The 10154-nt window shown below is 29.8% G+C and overlaps 1 long non-coding RNA gene across 2 annotated transcripts; it reads right to left on the minus strand.

Annotated features, from left to right (window-relative positions):
* Positions 1-3102: 3102 nt before the first annotated feature.
* Positions 3103-5221, minus strand: LOC110936859. 2 transcript variants are annotated; one of them, XR_002590345.2, is made up of 4 exons: positions 5193-5221; positions 5027-5101; positions 4807-4827; positions 3103-3172 (listed from the first exon to the last, which is right to left on the minus strand). It is a non-coding gene; the product is annotated as an uncharacterized LOC110936859 (long non-coding RNA). The 2 variants fall into 2 exon arrangements; XR_004866157.1 differs by lacking the exon at positions 5193-5221 and having other exon boundaries at positions 5027-5152.
* Positions 5222-10154: the final 4933 nt, after the last annotated feature.

A 10154-nucleotide genomic window follows, 5' to 3' on the forward strand; every position in this document is an offset into this window, starting at 1 on the left:
CTTATTCATCTTCACAACTTCAAACACATCTTATCTAACACCTTATGCCAATCAACAAAATCTCATATATACATAAACCTTGAATATTACTCAAACACATCTTATTTAATGAATCAAAATAAAAACACATAAACCTTAAATATTACTCAATTTATGACTACTATCCCACAAAACAAAACTTTGTCAACAAATTATACTAAGTTATGCAATGGTAAACCATAAAAATAACAAATTAATTTAGATGATTAGCCTTGCAGAAAACCCAAATCGGGAAAGTTTACCAGAATCGTTAACGAAAAAAATCAGACTCAGATTGGGTTACTCAAGCGGATATTAATCACGAAAAAAATCAGACTCAGATTGCCATTACTTCAAAATTTAAATTTAAAATAATGATTGACTTCAAAATTTAAAATTTAAAATCTGAAAATCAAATCACTAATATCCAATCCCGTAAATCAAGCAAACTTATTAGGAAAGTCTAACCTTTCAAATTTAAATTCAATTTACAGTTTCAAAATTTAAAATCAAACACATTAATGGCAAACTTTCAAATCTAATAAGTTCTGTTCAAACTTATTTGTCTACAATCAAAAAAATCTCATATAACCAGTGATTTCATGCACAATCAAAGGTGTCACAATCAAACACAGACATAATTCAATCTACACATTTCTCATAACACAATCTCTAACATCACTAACCTGTAGCAATAATTCAAAACCCTAACTAATGTGTTGTGCACTCACTAATATCTACTACACATGTCTCACTTATTCATCTTCACAACTTCAAACACATCTTATCTAATACCTTATGCCAATCAACAAAATCTCATACATCAATCAGCAATACAATGCACAATCAATTTCAAACATCAATCAATATACAAAATTTCTCAAGGCACAAATTTTAATATCACTAACCTAATGCGCTACTACTCAATAATGTGTTGGTGCCATGAAAAAACATCATAACCTTAACTAATGTGTTAACTTACCAAGGCTCAAGGCTGTATATTTTCCCAATGTTGTTTGTCCGACGCATCGTCACAAATCTAACAACCGAGTCAATCAAATTATTAGTTAAAACCCAATAAACAAAGTATACTAATATCCAATCCCGTAAATCAAGCAAACTTATTAGGAAAGACTAACTTTTCAAATTTAAATTCAATTTACATATTCGAAATTTAAAATCAAACACATTAATGGCAAACTTTCAAATTTAAATTTAACATAATAATTGACTTCGAAATTGAAAATTTAAAATCAAATACAATAATGGTTTATTTCAAAATTTAAATTTAGAATAATGATTAACTTCAAAATTTAAAATTTAAAATCTGAAAATCAAATCACTAATATCTAATCCCGTAAATCAAGCAAACTTATTAGGAAAGTCTAACCTTACCAAGCAAAACCAACCGACATGGTACCAATTTACAGCAATAGCAAGCATATCTCTGTCCAACATAGTTGCAGCCAAAAACTCCGGACCATCCAAAATAAACACCTAATGAATCAAAATAAAAGCACATCCCTAAAATTACAAATAATATAGTCAAAGCATCTCATAAAAAAACATCAGGATTTCAAAGCATTCAAAATTTAAAATCAAACACAATAATGGTTTACTTCAAAATTTAAATTTAAAATAATGATTGACTTCAAAATTTAAAATTTAAAATCTGAAAATTAAATCACTAATATCCAATCCCGTAAATCAAGCAAACTTATTAGGAAAGTCTAACCTTTCAAATTTAAATTCAATTTACAGATTCGAAATTTAAAATCAAACACATTAATGGAAAACTTTCAAATTTAAATTTAAAATAATGATTGATTTCAAAATTTAAAATTTAAAAATCAAATCACTAAGGAAACATACCAAAAATATAGGATCATATTCCTCAATCAACTTTAACAACGAATGAGAGTTGTTTTTAGGATCCATAACTGCAAAGGAAGTAACCATTGTTTTAAAAAATATATAACGGTAATATATTTATAGAAACAAAGTCTATTTACAGAAACCGAATTATAATTCCGAATACAAAAATAATCTTTAACAACAGTAATCTGTTTATAGAAACAAAAACAACTTTAAAATTGAAATCAAAGGCATCTTTAAAGAATTAACAACTAACTAAATACAAAAATTATAACTCAATGACTCACGATAAATCATCATCAATAATTTTAAGACATTGACATATAAAGTTGTTCTCCCCACAATAAGGTTGCAAAATCATATGGTATTTCCTATCAATCGAAAAAAAAAAACATATAAGTTGCAATAACTTATTGTGTGCACAAAACTGAAAACTTAAGAAACATAACAAAAATATAGGATCATAGTCCCCAATCAACTTTAACAACGAAGGAGCGTTGTTTTCAAGATCCATAACTGCAATGGAAGTAACCATTGTTTTAAAAAAAAATATAACGGTAATCTATTTGTAGAAACAAAGTCTATTTACATAAACCGAATCATAATTTCGAATACAAAAATCATCTTTAACATCTATTTATAGAAACAAAAACAACTTTAAAAAGAAATTAAAGACATCTTTAAAGAATTAACAATTAACTAAGTACAAAAATCATAACTAAATACAAAAAATTATAACTCACAAAACAAACCATAAGAACTTCAAAAGATAATCACATAAAATTTCAATTTAACACCTAAAGACAAAAATAAAAAAGAAAGACTATACATATCAAAAAACAAACAACACCAACAAAACTGAACTAACCTGTTTTTGGTCGACGAACAATTCGAAAAATATAGGATCATAGTCCTCAATCGACTTTAATAACGAAGGAACGTTGTTTTCATTATCCATAACTGCAAAGAAAGTAACCATTGTTTAAAAAAAATATAACGGTAATCTATTTATACAAACAAAGTCTATTTACAGAAACCAAATCATAATTTCGAATACAAAAATCATCTTTAACAACACTAATCTATTTATAGAAACAAAAACAGATTTAAAAAGAAATTAAAGACATCTTTAAAGAATTAAAAACTAGTTAAATACAAAAATTATAACTAAAATACAAAAAATTATAACTCACAAAACAGTGCAAGATATCTTCAACTTCTCATAGGAACCCATTCAATAGTTCCTTGTAGGGGAAGGAGTCTGAAAGAAGCTCTTCACCTAAAATTACAAAACACAAAAAGTTTGTGAGATATGCAACTCGAGTACAAAAACAATAGTCAAAGACTCGAAGCATCCCTAAAATTACAAATAATATAGTCAAAGCATCTCATAAAAAAACATCAAGATTTCAAAGCATACAAAATTTAAAATCAAACACAATAATGGTTTACTTCCAAATTTAAATTTAAAATAATGATTGAGTTCAAAATTTAAAATTTAAAATCTGAAAATCAAATCATTAATATCCAATCCCGTAAATCAAGCAAACTTATTAGGAAAGTCTAACCTTTCAAATTTAAATTCAATTTACAGATTCGAAATTTAAAATGAAACACATTAATGGAAAACTTTTAAATTTAAAATTTAAATAGAAACCTTAATTCCGGAAAAATTATCATACTAAAAATAAATCACTAAAATTTAAATTTGAGGTTTCAAAAAAAAACATTAACAAAATTTAAAATTGCTCAAAATTTAAAATTTAAAATTTAAAATTTGAATTCCGGAAATAGAAATAGAAACCCTAATTCCGGAAAATAATCATACTTAAAATAAATCACTAACGAAAATTAAAATTGCTCAAAATTTTAAATTTAAAATTTAAATTCCGGAAATATAAATAGAAACCTTAAAATTTTAAATTTGAGGTTTCAAAAAACGTAACACCATTTATTTATAGAAACAGAAACCTTAATTCCGCAAAATTATCATACTAAAAATAAATCACGAAATTTAAAATTGCTCAAATTTTTAAATTTAAAATTTAAAATAGAAACCTCAAAATTTAAAATTTAAAATTTGAATTCTGAAAATTATATCACTAACATCCAATGTCATAAATTATCATACTAAATATAAATCACCATTTATTTGCTATAAGTTTAAAACAAAATAAAAAAAGATAAATATCAGTTTACTTAAAATATGATTAGTAATTAGAATACACATAAACGTACCAAAAATATCGGGTCATCTTCATCAATAAGCTTTAAAAATGAAGGATTGTTGTGCAAGGGATGCATATCTGAAAAATATATATGAAGGTTTTTAAAAAAATAAAACGGTAAAGTATTTATAGAAAAACAATCAATATTCCTAAATCAACAATCAATAAGCTTTAAAAGATAATTTAATCAATTAAGAAACTTCCAAATCCAAAAATAAAAAGAAACGGTTTAAAAAAAATAAAAAATATTTATTTTTTAGAAACAAAATCAATATTCCGAAGATAAAAACATTATACCGGATGAAAAAATATCAGATCACTGTAAATCTTCATCAACACAATCAAAAAACATCGGACACAATCAAAACATATCATCATCAACAACAAACTAAAAGACTGTAAATAAAAATATGAGTAACATGAGAACAAAATTAAAACATCAACAAAATATCATTTCATATGATTGGAATCGGATAATGCAAAATCATCATCAACAAACAACGAAAAAAAAAGAAAAATCAAACAATAAGCATCTGCGGAGAAGGAGATGAAGAACAAATTTTTTATAGATTGATGATTAAACTTACATATAACAGGTTCGATCAACAAAAAAAAAAACATAAAAATCATCAAAAATTCACATTAAACATTTACAATAAATAACAATCTAATATAAATTACATACCTGCAAATTATGTGGAACGATCTACAAACAAATAACAACGAAAATGATTAAGATCTGCCGAATGGATTTTGAACAAAAAAAAAGTTCCTATAAGATCTAATAACATAAATAAACAGTATAAGATCTAATTACAGATGAAACCGTAGATGAGCTTTAGGGTTTGTAAAATTGAATGTGGATGAAAGATGATTGAATAACAAAATTGAGAGAAGAAACTAACCATATTGTGAAGAACTTTTGACGATTTCTCCGGTCGATTAGGGTTTTGACGGATACGAAAGACCACAAGCAAACCCTAGATATGACAAAACACATCGTAAATCATTATTAAACAGCAAACAAATCGATCTCTTTAAATCTGGAAACATGAAACAAATAGCACTTACATGAAGATGAAGAAAGCATCAAAACATTGTCGTCCTTGTGAATCTCATCTGAATATGTAAGATAGTTGATGAAATCGAAAAAAATCAAAGATGTATTAGATTAACAATACGAAAACAAAGAAGGAATGGCATAATAACATACCTAAGGACGATGAATCTCTGAAAAACGAAGAAGCAGATTTAGGAAATGGTATGTAGGGTTTGTGAAAAGTGAGGTTATGAGATATGGTGGTCTGGTAAAGATGATATATAGGATCCGTTTTTTAATATTGGGTGACCCGAATCACAGCCGGATCCCGCCACTTTTTTGTTAAAATCGTGAATGATGAAGGCATTTGAGAATTCCCTCCTAAACTCAAAAATATAAGTTGCCACATCAGCAAAAATGTCCCAAATCCAATGCCACCTAGCCCAAATCACATCTCATTTATATATATATATATAGATTAGGTTCAAACGTGAACAAAATCCCAAGAGTGAACTGCGTGAACTGATCTGGGCCCTTGATTTTTATGATCTTGAGATTAAAGTGAGTGGAATGATGGTAATTATTTGGTTAATTTTTTCCGTTTAATTAAATACAAAAAGGGTATATGTGTAATTTCAATCTTAATTTGATTGCATAAATCTCTCACAAATCAAGTAATCAATTATCCTCTTAAATTGATTCCATAAATCTCTCACAAATCAAATCAAGGATTAGGAAAGATGTAACTTAATTCAGTTATTAAAATAATTATTTGTTTAAATGCGATGTACACATGTGTATCCTGAATTTGCCCTCTTTTTAATGCTATGTACACATGTGTATATCGTCTGTTTTTGAGATATCTCATAATTTTTTTTGTATTGAATGTTGATGCACACATGTGAATTATTGTACACATATGTACGATGCTGAGTACACTTGTGTACTGTTCTATTTATATCCAAGTACACATGTGTATACCGTTGAAATATGAAGGTTACGTGGATCTTAAAAATCAAAATTTGAATTCTGGTGATGAAATCTAAAATTAAAATTAAAATTGAAATCTGGTGATTTGTTGTTTGTTTTTATAATTATCTTATTAATAAATAAACATAATGTAGATAATGAATTTAAATTAGGAAAGATGTAACTTAATTCAATTATTGAAATAATGATTTAAATCTAATTTTTTATATAATTACAATCATACCCTTAACAACTAAAAAGGAAATCAAGGGTCCATATATGTTCACGCAGTTCACTCTTGGGAGGTTGTTCACGCTCGAACCCTACCATATATATATATATATATATATATATATATATATATATATATATATATAGATTTTAAAGATTAAAAGCCTAAAAAATTTATTAGCCCAAAAAAGAATTAAAAGCCCAAAAAATATTCAGCCCAACTTAATAGATTATATGTTGATTTGAAGTTGAATTTTGTGGATGAAGATGATCAAGCTTACAGAAGAAGTTTATGGCTTTTGAACTAAATGACAGTTTCTATTTAATACTTTATGTTGTGCTTCTTGGTATTGTTAAGAACATTTTTAGAATCATGATTTTAGTTATGTATTGCTTTTGCTAGTAAAGTGTTGGACATGTTTTAATTTAGGATTTGTTTCTGTTGAATGCAGCCTTATAATTCAATCGAGCGAAACCGAGCGAAAACGATCCGATCGATTCAAATTCAATCCGAGCATGAGCATCACTTTTGTGCTTGGTTTGCAAATTCGATCGGATCGGATCGATTGTAATTCAATCCGAGCATGAGCAGACCCTCGATCGGATCGGATCAGCTCATGAACACCCCTACTGTCATTACACTCATTAGTGGCGGGCCTATGAATTATTTTCTGGGGTGCAGATGTGGGGTTTAACCATATTTTCAGCAGGTGTGATCGGGTTTTTTGCCTAAAAAATACACTAACCGTTTTTTAAGGGATGCGCTAGCCTACCCACCCATCAACATCGGTCCGCCCTTGACAGTCATTACGCTAGACCACCACCGTCAATGTTATTGTGGCTGCCAATTTAGGCGTGTAAACAAGCCCAGAGGCTCGAGAGCTACTCGTGATTGGTTCGGTTAAAAGCTCGAACGAGCCGAGCCTTATCTAGCCCATGCTCGAGCCTGAAATACAAAAAACAAAATTTTATTTTTTTATATATAATATAATAATAATGACAATAGCATTGACGAGCTGAACTCGAGCCGAGCGTTGAGTTATTTAAGCGATATTGAAGCGAGCTCGAGCCGATCTTTTAGCTCGTTTGAGGTTGTTCTCAAAATAACTCAAGCCGAGTTAACCCGAGCTCGAGCTTATGATTTTACTAGCGAGCCGAGCTCGAGCTCAAATACATAGGCTCGAACCGAGCCGAACTCGAGCCTAATCGGACTCGGCCCGGCTCGTTTACACGCCATCCCTTGCCACTAGCCATCACAAAAGCACATATTTAACGTGTGAACCAATTTTGATTTTTTTACCTTCTAAAACTACCCGACAAAGTCATCAAACCAAATTAATACTTTTAAAAAACTTTCATTGTGTGTCATATCGGTCTCATATTACAAGTAAAACATCTGAATCACAACACACTGGCATGTCTCCTATACCTTTAATACAGTCAGGTACCCTTTTTTATTTCATTATATGTTTCATTTATTATAAAGTAGTTACTCAAGGCAAGGTAGTTGTAATCTGTTATGATATATATGTCCTTTTGACATTAGAAAATAAATTTGTATGTGATAGAGAGGGTCACAACTCACAATGTGAAATGTATATACCAAGTCTTGTCAAAATTAACTCAGAACCACAAGCATCGACCAAGAAGCAAAAAAAAACAACATTATTTAAGACTAGTTTTAATATCAATCAAGTAGCCCATATGCTTTTTTTTTACCGAGTAACTTATATACAAATTTGAGCTCGGACCAATATCATAATTTTTATGGACGAGTAGCGTGCATGTATATTGAACTCGACACTTAGCGAGCCAGTTATCTCAAGCTCCAAGGTACCTACCTCCACCTCTATTGAGAGGTTGGGTACCTCGGCTCCAAGTGAGGTTGACGTGTAAGACGATCGTTATTTAATTAGTTATTAACGCTAAAATAATTACAACAATATGCGTTAACCAATAAAAAGTCTGATTATAGCAATAGTATTAACCTAAATATTTAAATAAAAATTAATATAAGAAGTTGTGAGTACATATTATACACTAGTCTTTGTTGGCTGGCTGGCTGGCTGGCAAAGGCTGCTTTCGGATTTTGTAAAATATTTAGAACTTAAATGAAGATTTTCATTATAAATTAAGAAAAAGACTTTTAGGTCTTTGTCTTTATCTTCAAGACAATTGCATACTTCATATACTTATCATGCCAGTCAACTATGGATGTGTAGCAAATTATAATTTAAAAAAAAAAAATCAACAATCAAATTAAATGCATTTAATTTGAATGAAATTAATTTATCATGTGAAATACCTTTTTTGTCCTTGATGGATAGGTTTTTTTTTTTTCAATGGAAAATTTGGATCACTGACGGACTATTAAAGTATCATCGTGCCACCAGCGTAACCACCCGATCATATCCATCTCCACTAGGTATAATGCCTATACACCAATTCAGAAAGAAACCCAATAAATATGGGAATACGACCCAGGACCTATTGGTCCCAAAGCCTTATCCCACCCACAAGATGCCACTAGGCACTAGGTAAAGTGGGAATTTTAACTTGATGGCTATCTTTCTTGCCCTGAATAGGGTGTTTATTGTTCGATTTTTAACGGCTTTTTAAGACAAACCGTTAGTTGTGATTTTTGATAATTAAAAACCGATACCAAACCAGTAAAAGTTGAAACTAAACCGAACCATTACTAACGATTTGATTCTGGTTTGGTTTCACGGTTTTTCTTCTCAATAGTTGGATTGATGGTGTTGTAATTCCATAAATGCTTCTAATGCTTTGATTATGTTAAGAAAAATGGTATATTTACTTGCATCAACTCTACAATATCTCTTGCATCTCATCTGCTATAGACCATGAACATGATGGTTAGAAAATTAACACCAACAAACTAAAATCCAAGGATGATCAACGTATATCGGAAGTGAATGATAAATGAGAAAACTAACAGACATGAACCATTAACAAAGAGCATGGAGTGAAACTGTGAAAGCTGAGGCGGACCTAGGTGAAGCCCAAGGTGGGCGGGCGCACCCCTTAAAAAAATTAGTGTATTTTTTAGGCAAAAATTCTGATCGCATCCCCTGAAAATATGTTTAAACCACTCATCCGCACCTGAAAGACTAAAGTCTAAAGTACTGATAAACCAATTTTGGATCTTTGGTCCCATATATACTTGAAGTAGCCGAGTTCAAACATCCAAATGATTTGAAATAGACCAATACCAAATATAGCACAATCTTAAACACCTAAAATAACATTCTTACGGTCCGCTCCGGTCTGGTTTTACACGGTCGGTTTTAGGTATAAACTATAAACCGTAAACCAATCGTTCATTACGGTTTGATAATTTTTGAACCGACCAATTGTAAATTTAAATAAAAAACCGATCATCTGTTTTTACAGTTTTAAGCGGAACCATAAACATCCCTAGATAGGATAGTAACTTGGGAATTTTAATTTGATTTACTACAAAATCTTAAATATCCCTATGTTAAGCATCGACCCACTAAATGCTAAATAGTTAAAGACCCTTTTGTTATTTGATACTTTTCCATTAGTTATAAAGAGTTTTAAGTAGTGGCTCGAGGCAAGGGGGGGGGGGGGGGGGGGGGGGCATGCAGTCTTATTTTCTCTCTGTCTGAAAGACATTTTAAATAAATAAATCAATAATGTATAGAAAGCTCATAAAGGAAAGCAAAATGGGGCCATGAAATGGATAGATACTAGTTCTAGTTGTAGAATATGGAAAAGGAATAGTATTGATGAAATCCATCAAGTAAAGA

This window comes from Helianthus annuus, chromosome 1 (genome assembly GCF_002127325.2).
Source record: "Helianthus annuus cultivar XRQ/B chromosome 1, HanXRQr2.0-SUNRISE, whole genome shotgun sequence".
NCBI lineage: Eukaryota > Viridiplantae > Streptophyta > Magnoliopsida > Asterales > Asteraceae > Helianthus > Helianthus annuus.